The sequence below is a fragment of the Scyliorhinus torazame genome, chromosome 17 (genome assembly GCF_047496885.1).
Source record: "Scyliorhinus torazame isolate Kashiwa2021f chromosome 17, sScyTor2.1, whole genome shotgun sequence".
Lineage (NCBI taxonomy): Eukaryota > Metazoa > Chordata > Chondrichthyes > Carcharhiniformes > Scyliorhinidae > Scyliorhinus > Scyliorhinus torazame.
Window position 1 is genome coordinate 15,058,151 of NC_092723.1, and position 14,160 is coordinate 15,072,310.

The window sequence follows — 14,160 nt, forward strand, 5'->3', positions numbered from 1 at the left end:
TGGAGATAGGCTGGGAGATAGGTCTGGAGCAAGGGCAGCAGATAGATCAACAGAAACCCATATAGGAAGCTCGGCAGAATGAGTCAACGAATGTTGAAGGGCGTGAGGTGGGATTTGGGGGAATGGTTCACATTTTTTGCGCCCAGTATTGACAAATGGGTCGCAGCCCAATCAAATTGAAGTGACTGTGTTCTCCCCGTGTCTGTGTGGGTTTCCTCCGGGTGCTCCGGTTTCCTCCCACAGTCCAAAGATGTGCAGGTTAGGTGGATTGGCCATGCTAAATTGCCCCTTTGTATCCAAGGATGTGCAGGTTAGGTTGGGTTATGGGGATTGGGTGGGACAATGGGCCCAGGTAGGGAGGCCTTTCAGAGGGTCGGTTCAGATTCGATGGGCTGAATGGCCTCCTTCTGCACTGTAGGGATTCTATGATTCTATGAAAAAGCCCCCAATACAACACTCCATTAATATGGCTTACCACCAAGACTAGAGAAATACACTGGACCAATGATATCCATTCCCTCCACTATTGGCATACTGGAATATCTGCAGGCTGCACTTGATTCTTCATCAGCAACACCCAAACTAATGACCGACACTAATGGCGGCACGGTGGCACAGTGGTCTCACTGCTCCAGGGACGCGAGTTCAAATCCGGCCTCGGGTGACAGTCTGTGTGGAGTTTGCACGTTCTCCCCGTGTGTGCGTGGGTTTCCTCCGCGTGCTCCGGTTTCCTCCCACAGTCCAAAGATGTGCGGTTGGTAGTTGGATTGGCCATGCTAAACTTGACTCCTTAATGTCCAAAGGGTTGGGTGGGGTTACTGGGTTACGGGGATGGGGCGGAGGCATGGGCTTGGGTAGGGTGCTCTTTCCAAGGGCCGGTGCAGACTCGATGGGCCGAATGGCCTCCTTCTGCACTGTAAATTGTATGATTCTATGGAAGCACCTCTGCCTCCAGGTTCCCTTTCCAGTCACACCCCATCCTGACTGGGGAAATGTACCATCGTTCCTTCTTCAATGCCGTCTCAAAATCCTGATACTCCCTCCTTAACAGCTTTATTAACCCCACAGGCCTCAGCAGTTCAACAAACTTCATCCTTCTCATGGGAAATCAGCCACGTGTACAATAAACGCTGGCCTTGTCAGCAACGCCCAAATCCCGAGAAGGAAGAAATTTCAATCCGATATAAAAATGAAGGAAATGTGCAAAGCAAACTGCACTCAGCAATTGCAGATTGTAATGTGATGATGATCAGAATATCTGTTTTAGTGATGTTGGTTGAAGAGAAAGATTCCCCAATTCTTCACAGGGAGAACGTGCAGATTCCACACAGTGACCCAAATCAGGATTCGAACCCGGGTCCCTGTTGCTGTGAAGCAACAGTGTTAACCACTGTGCTACCGCGCCGCCCATGGTACTCCCTCAGGACTGCGCTGAAATGATAGCCATGGCTATTCTTTTGCTCAGGTCTGTTGGGGTCGGACTCCAACCCCCAAATCTTTTGATTCAGGAGCTGCAAGTCCAGCGAGCCACTGCTTGACACGAGGACAGGTTTGGAAGAGCACAAGAGTTCTTGGTGAGGGCCTTTGGGCCCCGAGATTACCGAGCTACCATGACAGCAGTAATGGGCACCCTGCCTGGTGAGAATGGACAACTTGAGTGAGAAGGTAGCGCCCCGGGGAACCCTCACCATCTTCTGCTGAGCGGTGGAGAACACTGGAGGAAAAAACAGAGGTCTTTCAGATGGCGATGTGGTTGCAAGAACTCAGAATGGTTTCAGTTAAACACTTCCCCAGACATTAGAGATCTATATATAGGTTTGAACAACTAATTTTATCTTCGCGCTTCTAATCCAATGTCGCTGTCATGTGGCAGCTTGTGTGAGATAAAGACATAACTGAAGGGTTTTTTCCGATTTCAATTGTCACAAACGAAACAGATCTTAACAAGAACAAGCAGCCACAGTGTTATTGTCACAAACTCAGTATTTTAATTAATGCGGTGGGGGGGGGGGGGGGGGGGGCGGGGGTCAGAGATGAACCTCCCAGAGTGAGGAGCTCTTGCTAAAGCAAGTGTGCAAACACACACTCCCACACACCATGATGCAGTGACACACATCTGCACTCCTACCGTGCACACAGAGACTCGCCTATTCAGGATCAAATACACTTCCCTGCTTCACACATAATGGTCCAGCCACCACCACACTCACGTTGATGATGTATTGGCGAGCATTGTCCCTGACAATGCCCACTGAGCATGACCTTCCTCTCCCCCTTTTCCTGAAGGAGTCTCGCAGGGTCCACTTGGAATTATTCAGATTTATCGCGCTCCATTCGCAACCTCAAGACATCCCAAAATGCTTTACAGCCAATTAAGTACTTCTTCAAGTGTGACCGCTGTTGTAACATAGACAGTGCACACAGCAGGCCCCCTACACAAACAGCAATGAAAATTGCTTATTGTCACAAGTAGGCTTCAAATGAAGTTACTGTGAAAAGCCCCTAGTCGCCACATTCCGGCACCTGTTCGGGGAGGCTGGTACGGGAATTGGACCCCGCTGCTGGCCTTGCTCTGCTTTACAAGCCAGCTGTTTAGCCTACTGTGCTAAACATGCAATAATGACCAGATCATCTGTTTTTATTTCTTGACCCACTGAGGCAGAGATATTTGCCAGGACGCCCGGCAAAATTTCCTTGCTCTTCTCCAACTGTGAGGGTGGACAGGTCCTCAGTTTTACTAGCACCTTTCACAGTCTGATGATACTCCCTGGGAACCGCACTGCCCACTCGAGCCTCTGGAATTGGGACTCAAACCCACCCCCAAGATAAAAGCGCTGCGGACTGAGCGGCTGGGAATACCAAAGGATGGCCTGCCTCCCAGGTGCTTCACAATTCTCCATCGGAGAAGCTGCATGGAGTGGGCTGACTGGGGGTTAGACTGCCGAGATCCATTGGCAGCCTCGTCTGACCCCCCTTCCTTGACTTACCCCCAAAGCATGAGCTTGTTCCTGCTCAAATCACTGGGTTTGGTTCAAGAGCAACTCCAGAGAACTTCAACACAAAAAATCTACAGAGGCACCGCCAGAGGTGCTGTCATTGAGCTGTGCCTGCCTGCCGTCTCAGTTGGAGGAAGGGGGTGGGGTGGGGGGGGGGGGGGGGAACAGAATCTTTCCATAGAAAAGCAAGGGGGTTCTCAACTGGTGCCCTGGCCAATATTCATTTCTCAACATTACTAGATTGGCAAATTATCGGTTCGATACAGTTTCAGTCTTTGTACGGGCTGGATGTGTGCAAATTGGCAACCGGGACTCCTAAATTACACCAGCGACTTCAAAATAAAGTATTTCATTATCTGTAAAACCCTTTGCCCTCATCCTGAAGTCATGTACAGTGTTATAGAAGCACAAGCCCAGTCCTACCATTGCCGTCCAAACTCCACCATATTTGGAACCAATTTCATTCCCATTCAATTTCACCTTTGGTGCAAAATCCCAATGTTGACATTTGTTTGATGGGGAGAGCTTTCATTAAACTCCAGATTCAAAGAGAAACACCCCATCACCCTGAACCCATACACGTGAAAACACTAACACAGATCATTAAGGATGCGCAAATACATGGACACATCCATTTGCAAAAACTGGCACACACAAAGCAGTACAGGGAGGCACATCCATCCAAAGACATCCATACATTGACATGTGGGAACACATCCATGCAATAACATACATGCCCCCACACTTAGCATATAAACATTTACAATAACAAACATCTGGCAAACATTGGTATACTTCACACATATACACATGCAAGCATGTACACATACAACAGCCACATATACTCAGACAGTTGCCTACACATCTGGCCATCACAGACTGTACACACTAACATACATCTGTGCACACATACATACAAAAAAAGGTATACACAACTGTGCACATACGAACAGAGCCCATCGAATGACACAGCACAGAATAAGGCCATTAGGCCCATCAAGCTGGTGCCAGCTCTTTGAATTGGATCAACTTTCCAGTCCCTTCTCCAAAGCCCTGTTCCCTTTACAAATTCCCGTTTGAAAGTTTCTATTGAATGTGCTTCCAGTAGCTTTTAGGGCAGTGCAGTCCTGATCACACTATAGACACAAACACCTGAGATTCATAACTTCACGAACACACTCACACACGCACACACTCACACTAACTGAAATATTCACTCTCATTGACACACTCGCTCTAACTGACACACTCATAGCAATTGGCGTTCTCTAACTGACACACATTAACTGACACCCCCCCCACACACACTAACTGACACACTCAGTCACACACAACCTGACACACTCGCAGACATTAACTGACACGTTCACACTAACTGACACATACAATGACACTCACTAACTGACATATTCATTAACTGACACACTCACAGGCTAATTGAAACACCCACACACTTACACACACTAATAGGCACACACACAAAGTAACTGACACGCACTAACTGACACATATCGCACACACACTAGCTGACATACTCACACAGGCACATACTGACACACTTACTAACTGACACACATCCACTCACACTGACACACTCACACTGACACACTCACACTGGCACACACATTAACTGGCACACATATTAACTGGAACACTCACAGACTAACTGACACACTCATGACACACTCACCCACATACACTAACTGACACACTCACATTCACTGACACACTGATACATTCACATATTAACGGATACACTCACACTAACACACTCACACACTAACTGACACACTCATACATTCTCACACTGACACACCTGCACACTAACTGACATGCTCTCACACTAATGGACACACACACTAGCTGACACACTTATACCAACTAACTTGCCCACACGCTAACTGACATACGCACACTAACTGACACACTTGCGCTAATTGGCACACCCACACACCAACTGACACTCTCACACTAACTAACACACCTACTCACTGACACATTCATATACTCTCACACTGACACACACATTAACCGACACACCTAACTGACATACCCACACACTAACTGACACACTTATACATTCTCACATTAATTGACACACACACAAACACACACACTAACTGATGCACTCACACTAACACACCTACACATTAACTGACACACACTGATACACTGACACATACTAACACATCCATACACTGACACAAACACATTAACTAACAAACTCACACTAACTGACGCACACACTAACTGACACACACACACTAACTGACACACACACACTAACACAGTCACACACTAACTGATACACTCATACACCTCACATTAACTGACACAAACAAATAATTGCCGCACTCACACACTAACATATTTACACAGTAACTAGCACACTTATACATTCTCACACTGACTGACACACACTAATTGACCCACTCACACAAACACACTCACACACTGACACATTCATACACTCTCACACTGACACACATATTAACTGACACACCTGACACACCCACACACTGACACACTTATACTTTCTCAGGCTAACTGACACACACTCACTAACTGACACACACACTCACTTAACACACTTCCCCCAATGCCCCCTTCCCAATGCCCCCTTCAACACCTGCTCAATGCCCCCATGCCCAATGCCCCCCTGCCCAATGCCCTCCTCCCCAATGACCCCCTGCCCAATGCCCCCCCCGCCCAATGCCCCCCTTCACCCCCTGCTCAATGCCCCCATGCCCAATGTCCCCCTGCCCAATGCCCTCCTCCCCAATGCCCCCCTGCCCAATGCCCCCCTCCCCAATGACCCCCTGCCCACCCCAGCCCAATGTCCTCCTGCCCAATGCCCCCCTGCCCAATGCACCCATCTCCAATGCCCCCCTGCCCAATGCCCCCCTGCCCAATGCCCCCCCTGCCCAATGTCCCACTGCCCAATGCCTCCCCATCCCCTCCCCAATGCCCCTGCCCAATGCCACCCTGCCCAATGGCCCCCCTGCCCAATGTCCCACTGCCCAATGCCTCCCCAACCCCTCCCCAATGCCCCCTGCCCAATGCCCCCTGCCCAATGTCCCACTGCCCAATGCCTCCCCAACCCCTCCCCAATGCCCCCTGCCCAATGCCCCTGCCCAATGCCCCCCTGCCCAATGTCCCACTGCCCAATGCCTCTTGCCCAATGCCCCCTGCCCAATGCCCCCCTGCCCAATGTCCCACTGCCCAATGCCCCCTGCCCAATGCCCGTTCAGACAGAGCAGCAATACACACAGATCCTGGCCAGAACACAATTGTCCTTTTCAATCTCATTCTCAGCCTCCTAGAATCCACGCTTTCTTATTTCAGAGAGTTCTTTCTCTCTCGTCTTTTTATGATACGGTCACACCGCATTTAGGGAACCCCCCTCCACAGATGTGAACCCTCAAAAAGAGGTGGAAAGAGAGAGGCGGGGGTGATGGGGGTTTGTGCGGGGCACGGACACGTTTCTTTTCACCTCGCAATTCTTGCAGTGTCGTTCAGGAAGAGACGGGCTGGTGGGGCTAAATTGTGCATTGAATGCTGTGCTGGACTCTGCTGGACTGTGGTGGGTGGGTGCTGTGCTGGGCTCTGCTGGGTTGTGGTGGGTGGATGCTGTGCTGGACTCTGCTGGGTTGTGGTGGGTGGGTGTTGTGCTGTGGTGGGTGGGTGCTATGCTAGGGTTGTGTGCTGGGCTGTGCTGTGTGGCTGCTGGGCTCTGGTGGGTGGGTGCTGTGCTGGGCTGTGGTTGTGCTGGGCTGTGGTGGGTGGGTACCATGCTGGACTGTGCTGGGCTGTGCTGGGTGGGAGCTGTGCTCTGCTGGGCTGTGGAGGGTGGATGCTATGCTGGGCTGTGCTGGGCTGAATTGAATTATGGTAGGTGGGGGCTGTGCTGTGGTGGGCTGTGGTGCGTGGGTGCTCGACTGGGCTCTGCTGGGCTGTGGTGTGTTGGTGCTGTGCTGGGCTGAGCTGGGTTGTGGTAGGTGGGAGCTCTGCTGTGGTGTGTAGGTGCTGTACTGGGCTCTGGTGGGTGAGTACTGTGCTGGGCTGTGGTTGTGTGCTGGGCTGTGCTGGGCTGTGGTGGGTGGGTGCTGGGCTCTGGTGGATGGGCTCTGGTGGGTGGGTGCTGGGCTTTGGTGCGTGGGTGCTGGGCTCTGGTGGGTGGGTACTGGGTTCTGGTGCGTGGGTACTGGGTTCTGGTGGGTGGGTGCTGTGCTGGGCTGTGCTAGGCTCTGCTGGGTGGGTGCTGGGTTTTGGTGGGTGGGTGCTGTGCTGGGCTGTGCTGAGCTCTGGTGGGTGGGTGCTGGGCTCTGGTGGGTGCTGTGCTGTGCTGGGTTGTGGTTGTGTGCTGGGCTGTGCTGGGTGGGTGCTGGGCTCTGGTGGGTGGGTGCTGGACTGGGCTGTGATTGTGTGCTGGGCTGTGCTGGGTTGTGGTGTGTGAGTTCTGGGCTCTGGTGGGTGGGTGTTGGGCTCTGGTGGGTGGGTGCTGGACTGGGCTGTGGTTGTGTGCTGGGCTGTGCTGGGTTGTGGTGCGTGAGTTCTGGGCTCTGGTGGGTGGGTGCTGGGCTCTGGTTGGTGGGTGCTGGGCTTTGGTGGGTGGGTTCTGGGCTCTGGTGGGTGGGTGCTGTGGTTGTGTGCTGGGCTGTGCTGGGTGGGTGTTGGGCTCTGGTGGGTGGGTGCTAGGCTGGGCTGTGATTGTGTGCTGGGCTGTGCTGGGCTCTGGTGGGTGGGTGCTGGGCTGGGCTGTGGTTGTGTGCTGGGCTGTTCTGAGTTGTGCTGGACTGTGCTGGGCTCTGGTGGGTGGGTGCTGGGCTCTGGTGGGTGGGTGCTGTGCTGGGCTGTCGTTGTGTGCTGGGCTGTGCTGGGTAGCTGTTGGGCTCTGGTAGGTGGGTGCTGGGCTGGGCTGTGGTTGTGTGCTGGGCTGGGTTGTGCGGGTGTTGGGCTCTGGTGGGTGGGTGCTGTGCTGTGGCTGTGTGCTGGGCTGTGCTGGGTGGGTTCTGGGCTCTGGTGGGTGGGTGCTGGACTGGGTTGTGGTTGTGTGCTGGGCTGGGTGGGTGTTGGGCTCTGGTGGATGGGTGCTAGGCTAGGCTGTGGTTGTGTGCTGGACTTTGCTGAGCTGTGCTAGGCTCTGGTGGGTGGGTGCTGGGCTGGGCTGTGGTTGTGTGCTGGGCTGGGTGGGTGTTGGGCTCTGGTGGATGGGTGCTAGGCTGGGCTGTGTGCTGGGCTTTGCTGAGCTGTGCTGGGCTCTGGTGGGTGGGTGCTGTGCTGCGCTGTGGTTGTGTGTTGGGCTCTGGTGGGTGTGTGCTGGGCTCTGGTGGGTGTGTGCGGTTCGGTTCTGTGGTTGTGTGCTGGGCTGAGCTCGGTGGGTGTTGGGGACTGGTGGGTGGGTGTTGGGCTCTGGTGGGCTGTGGTTGTGTGCTGGGCTGTGCTGGGTGGCTGCTGGGCTCTGATGGGTGGGTGCTGTTCTGGGCTGTGGTTGTGCTGGGCTGTGCTGGGCTCTGGTGGGTGGGTGCTGTGCTGGGCTGTGGTTGTGTGCTGGGCTGTGCTGGGTGGCTGCTGGGCTCTGGTGGGTGGGTGCTGTGCTGGGCTGTGGCTGTGCTGGGCTGTGGTTGTTTGCTGAGCTGTGCTGGGTGGGTGCTGGGCTCTGGCGGGTGGGTGCTGGGCTGGGCTGTGTTTGTGTACTGGGCTGTGCTGGGTGGCTGCTGGGCTCTGGTGGGTGGGTGTTGTGCTGGGCTGTGGTTGTGCTGGGCTGTGCTGGGCTTTGGTGGGTGGGTGCTGTGCTGTGCTGGGTGGGTGTTGGGCTGTGCTGGGCTCTGGTGGGTGGGTGCTGGGCTCTGGTGGGTGGGTGCTGTGCTGGGCTTTGCTGGGTGGGTGCTGTGCTGGGCTCTGGTGGGTGGGTGCTAGGCTGGGCTGTGGTTGTGTGCTGAGCTCTGCTGTGCTGTGCTGGGTGGCTGCTGGGCTCTGGTGGGTGGGTGCTGTTCTGGGCTGTGGTTGTGCTGGGCTGTGCTGGGCTCTGGTGGGTGGGTGCTGTGCTGGGCTGTGGTTGTGTGCTGGGCTGTGCTGGGTGGCTGCTGGGCTCTGGTGGGTGGGTGCAGTGCTGGGCTGTGGTTGTGCTGGGCTGTGGTTGTTTGCTGAGCTGTGCTGGGTGGGTGCTGGGCTCTGGCGGGTGGGTGCTGGGCTGGGCTGTGTTTGTGTACTGGGCTGTGCTGGGTGGCTGTTGGGCTCTGGTGGGTGGGTGTTGTGCTGGGCTGTGGTTGTGCTGGGCTGTGCTGGGCTTTGGTGGGTGCTGTGCTGGGTGGGTGTTGGGCTGTGCTGTGCTCTGGTGGGTGGGTGCTGGGCTTTGGTGGGTGGGTGCTGTGCTGGACTTTGCTGGGTGGGTGCTGTGCTGGGTGGGTGTTGGGCTCTGGTGGGTGGGTGCTAGGCTGGGCTGTGGTTGTGTGCTGAGCTCTGCTGGGCTCTGGTGGGTGGGTGCTGGGTTGCGCTGGGCGGTGGTGGACTTGGGGGGTGGGAGTAGGGGGACCTGCAGAAAGCTCCCCCAGAAACTGATCCGAATCGGCTGGTTATTGACACGAGAATACCGTCAGTTTCCAGATGGCTCCCTGGAATGTTGCCCTGGACATTAAACAGACGCAAACTGTCCCTCAAGCCACTTCTACTGAAACGCTTTTCGCTCCATTTATGTAAAGTGCCACCAAGATAATTGTGCACAAATCATACGGGAGCGCACACACTCATTTGTTCCCCATCTGAATCAAACATACTTTATCCTGTGTCATTTCCCAGCTCCTCTCTCTGTCTCCCTCACCAGCGCATCATCATCATTCTCCACCGCCAGGTCCGAGCATTCAGAAAGCCCCATTTACATTTTGTGTGTTTCTGAGAACAGTTCAGGCACTCACCGCGGATGCTGATGTCCCCTCTCCGGGTCAGGCTGTTGCTCAGAGCTGAGGCTCAGCTCTGCCCACATCCATCCCTCAGACAGGCTCGCAGTCAATCCGGCAGCCGCTACCTTCACATCGGGCTGCTGCCTTCTCCCACGCACTCACCAATTATGCTGACCAGCCTTCAGATCCCACAGGTTCCAGAATTCTTCCTCCCTCTCTGCTGCTGCTCTCTCTCCCTCTCCCGCCCTCCTCTCTGTTCACCTTCCCCTCTTCCCTCACTAGCTGGGTACAGCTGGAATATTCATGTCACCCATGCCCACACTGTAGTCATCTGTAATTGCCTGCGCTCCGGCCAACCCCTCACTCTGCAGCCTATCGGCTTCTGAGCGCAAAACTGTCACATTGCCACCCAGCTCTCATTGGCTGTGTCTGTGTGTCCTGGGCAGATTGTCATCCAGGAAGGAGAGAGGGGGGGATGAGGGAGAGGGAGAGCGGGGTGAGTGATTGGGGGCGAGAGGAGAGGGTGGGGGTGAGAGAAGAGGGTGAGTGGGTGGGGGTGAGGGCAGAGGGTGAGTGGGTGAGGGGTGAGAGGAGAGGGTGAGTGGGTGGGGGGGTGAGAGGAGAGGGTGGGTGGGGGGGGGGGTGAGAGGAGTGGGTGGGGGGTGAGGGCAGAGGGTGAGTGGGTGGGGGGTGAGAGGAGTGGGTGGGGGGTGAGAGGAGAGGGTGAGTAGGTGGGGGGGGGGTGAGAGGAGAGGGTGAGTGGGTGGGGGGTGAGAGGAGAGGGTGAGTGGGTGGGGGCGAGGGCAGAGGGTGAGTGGATGGGGGGTGAGAGGAGAGGGTGAGTGGGTGGGGGGTGAGAGGAGAGGGTGAGTGGGTGGGGGGTGAGAGGAGAGGGTGAGTGGGTGGGGGCGAGGGCAGAGGGTGAGTGGATGGGGGGTGAGAGGAGAGTGTGAGTGGGTGGGGGGTGAGAGGAGAGGGTGATGATGGGGCTAAAAGGAAGAGGGGGTAAGAAAAAGGGAGAGGGTTGTGAGGGAGAGAGGTGGGGAGAGAAGGGGGCGAGGGAGCTCAGAGGAGAGGAGGAGGGAGGGCTGGACAGAGGGAAGGAGGGGCAGACAGGGAGGGAGGTGCAGAGAGAGAGAGAGTGTGTAGTACAGGGAGAGGGAGAAAGAGAAGGGGATAGGGAGTGTCGGAGGGGGAGAGGGAGGGAGCGAAGAGGGAGAGAGGATGGAAGGTGGGGAGATGTAAGTGAGGGGAAGCGTGAGGGAAGTGTGAGGGGAGAGGGAGGGAGGGGGAAATATAGGGAGGCAGGGTGAGAGAGAGGAAGGGAGAGTGAGAGAGAGGGAGGGCGAGAGAGGAAGGGAGGGCGAGAGAGAGAGGGAGAGAGGGAGATTGAGGTGGGAGAAAGGAGGCGAGAGGGAGGGAAACAGGAGGGGGAGAGATAGGGAGGAAGGTGGAGAGAGAGGGAGGACAGTGGAGAGAACGTGAGAGAGGAAGAGAGTTGAGAAGGAAGGGGTACAGAGGGAGAGGGGTAGCGATGGTGAGAGAGGGAGCAATGGGGGGGGATTGGGAGAGAGGAAGGGAGGGGTGAGACAGCGGGAGGGAGGGGTGGAGGGAAATGGAGAGGGGTGAGATGTAGATGGAGGTGGATTAGAAGGAGGGAGGGGAGTTAGCGAGGAAAGGAATGAAGGAGGACGAGGAGAGTGGGAGGGAAGGAGAGGGAGGAGAGAGGGATGGAGGGGGAGAGAGGGAGCGAAAGGGAGAGAGGGACAGTTGCGGAGAGAAGGAGGTAGGAATGAGATAATGGGAGGAAGAGGGAGGGAGGGGGGTGGAGAAAGAAGGAGAGGGTAGTGAGAGATGGGATGGAGGCGGATTAGAGGGAGGGAGGGGAGTGAGGCAGGGAAGGAGGAAGGGAGGAGGAGAGTAGGAGGGAAGGGGAGGAGAGCGGTGGGAGGAGATGGGAGGAGAGAGGGAGGGAGGGAGGAGAGGCGGGAGGGCAGGGGGAGAGGGAGGACGATGTAGGGAGAGAGGCAGAGAGAGATTGAGACAGAGGGGGATAGAAAGAGAGGGAGGGGGAGAGAGGGATGGATAGGGAGAGAGGGAGGGTGGTGTGAGATAATGGGAGGGCGGGAGAAGGAGTGTGTTATGTTCTTGTGCTTGGCCGGTAGGAATGATGCACAATAGAACATCTAGTTCTTGACGAGTTAAAATATGTTATTGTAAAACAAATACTTGGGAAAGATAATTCTAAGAAATATATTACAAACTACTAATACTATTAAATTATCCTAGAGCAAATATGACTATCCACTAACACGACTAACACCCTCGAGGTACAGTCACATGGTAGAGTTACACTGCCACCTGCTGGTCGGAGGTCGTTTACATCATTATATACATGATTGCTTATGCATATCATCACAGAATGGAGAGAGATGGAGGGGGTGAGAGATAGGTGGAGGTGGGTTAGAGGGAGGGAGTAGGGTGAGAGATGGAGGAAGAAAGAGTGGGTGGGAAGGCGAAGGAAGGGGATCGAGAGAGGGAGCGGAAGAGAGAGAGGGAGGGGTAGTGATGGTGAGGAGGGAAAGGGATGGGGAGAGAAGTAGCAGGGAAGAGAGAGAGGGAGGGGGAAGAGGGACAGGAGCAGGGCAATGATAGGAAGGACGATGAAGGGGGAGAGGTGGGGGAGAAAGACATGTGAGAGAGGAGAAAGGGGGAGCGAGGTGCAGAGGGAAATGGATGAGGGAAATAGAAAGAGGGGAGCGAGAGTAGAGGTTGTGGGGAGAGGTTGGGGGGGGTGAGAGAGAGAGGGAGGGAAGAGAGGGAAGAGAGAAGGGGATGGGATGAGAAGGTAATGGGAAAGGATAGGTGGGGGCGAGAGAAAGGCTTGAGGACTGAGTGAGGAGAAGAGAGGGCCAGGCAGAGAGAGTAATGAGCATGTGGGGAGAGAGGGGGAAATGGAGAAAAGGACAGGGAGGAGGGGAAAGAGGGTAGGACGTAGGGGGAGCAAAGGAGGGTTGAGAGATGGAGTGGTGGTAGGGCAGGAGTGGTGGAGCAAGAGGGGGAGGGGAGAGAGAGGGAGTGATAGAGGGGGAAAGACAGGGGGCAGGAAGGTGGAGAGGGTAGTGAGAGAGAGGGAGCAGGCAGAACAATGGGGAGGAAGAGACAGAGTAAGAAGGGACATGGGTGGAGGAGAGAAAGGGGAGAAAAAGGAAGTGGGAGGTGAAGGGGGAGAGAGTGAAGGAGAGAGAATGGGTGGCAGAGAGGGTAAAGGGGAGGATGGGAGCAGAGAAAGAGCGGAGACAGAGTAAAGAAATTCTTGCTGTCCATTTTTATATTACTTGCTAGTTTAACCTCATAGTTTATCTTCTCCCTCTTTATTAATTTTGGTCATCTTTTGTTGGCTTTTAAAACTTTCCTAATCCTCTGATTTACCACTAATCCTTGCCACATTATATATTTTTTGTTTCAGTTTAATATTACCCTTCATTTTCTTGGTTCACCGTGGTTGATTTATTCCCTTCCTAGAATCCTTCTTCCTGTTGTCAGTCATGAACTAAGATCAGAAACGCCTGCCATTGTTGATCAACCGTCCTTCCTGCTGAACAAAGAACAAAGAAAAGTACAGCACAGGAACAGGCCCTTCGGCCCTCCAAGCCTGTGCCGACCGTGCTGCCCGTCTAAACTAAAATCTTCTACACTTCCTGGGTCCGTATCCCTCTATTCCCAACTCCTTTCCCAGTCTACTCCAGCCAACTGATTACTTTTTAATGAACCTTATTCAAGTTGTTTCTGACCCAAGTTTCTCACTCTCAAATTGAAGGCTAAATTCTAAATGTGTGTTATGGTCACTGCCTTTACTCTGAGATTGCTTATGAAACCTGTCTCATTAGACATTGCCAAATCCAAAATAGCCTGATCCCTGGTTGGATCTAAAACAAATTGATTGAGGAAACTGTCCCAAATACACTTTATGAATTGTTCCTCATGGCTACCGCTACCTGTTAGAGTTTTCCCCTCCCTCTCACCCCGCAGCAAACTCTTTGTGGTTCATTGGAAAATGGGACAGGTTGATGAAACATCAAAGGACAACCGAGTATATTGGTAGAGACCCTTGTGAGTATTTATTGTTGCATACTTCTTTAATTAATTCTTCCAGCTCCAACTGCTGGTACACGTGACTCACGTCAAGTTTGGTAAATTTTTGTCCTCCCCTAACTTTGCATGTAAATCCTCAAACTTTGGGATTGGGTAACCAATTGGTTTGC

At 54.0% G+C, this 14,160-nt stretch overlaps 1 protein-coding gene across 2 annotated transcripts in view; it reads right to left on the reverse strand.

Annotated features, from left to right (window-relative positions):
- The window catches only part of LOC140393742 (leucine-rich repeat neuronal protein 3-like), a 229,891-nt gene extending 219,696 nt beyond the window's left edge, over window positions 1-10,195 (reverse strand). For both annotated transcript variants that reach the window (XM_072480085.1, XM_072480086.1), the window contains exon 1: window positions 9,911-10,195. The gene's annotated coding sequence lies outside the window, so the exon portion shown is untranslated. The remainder of the gene's footprint in view (window positions 1-9,910) is intronic.
- Between the last annotated feature and the right edge of the window lie 3,965 nt (window positions 10,196-14,160).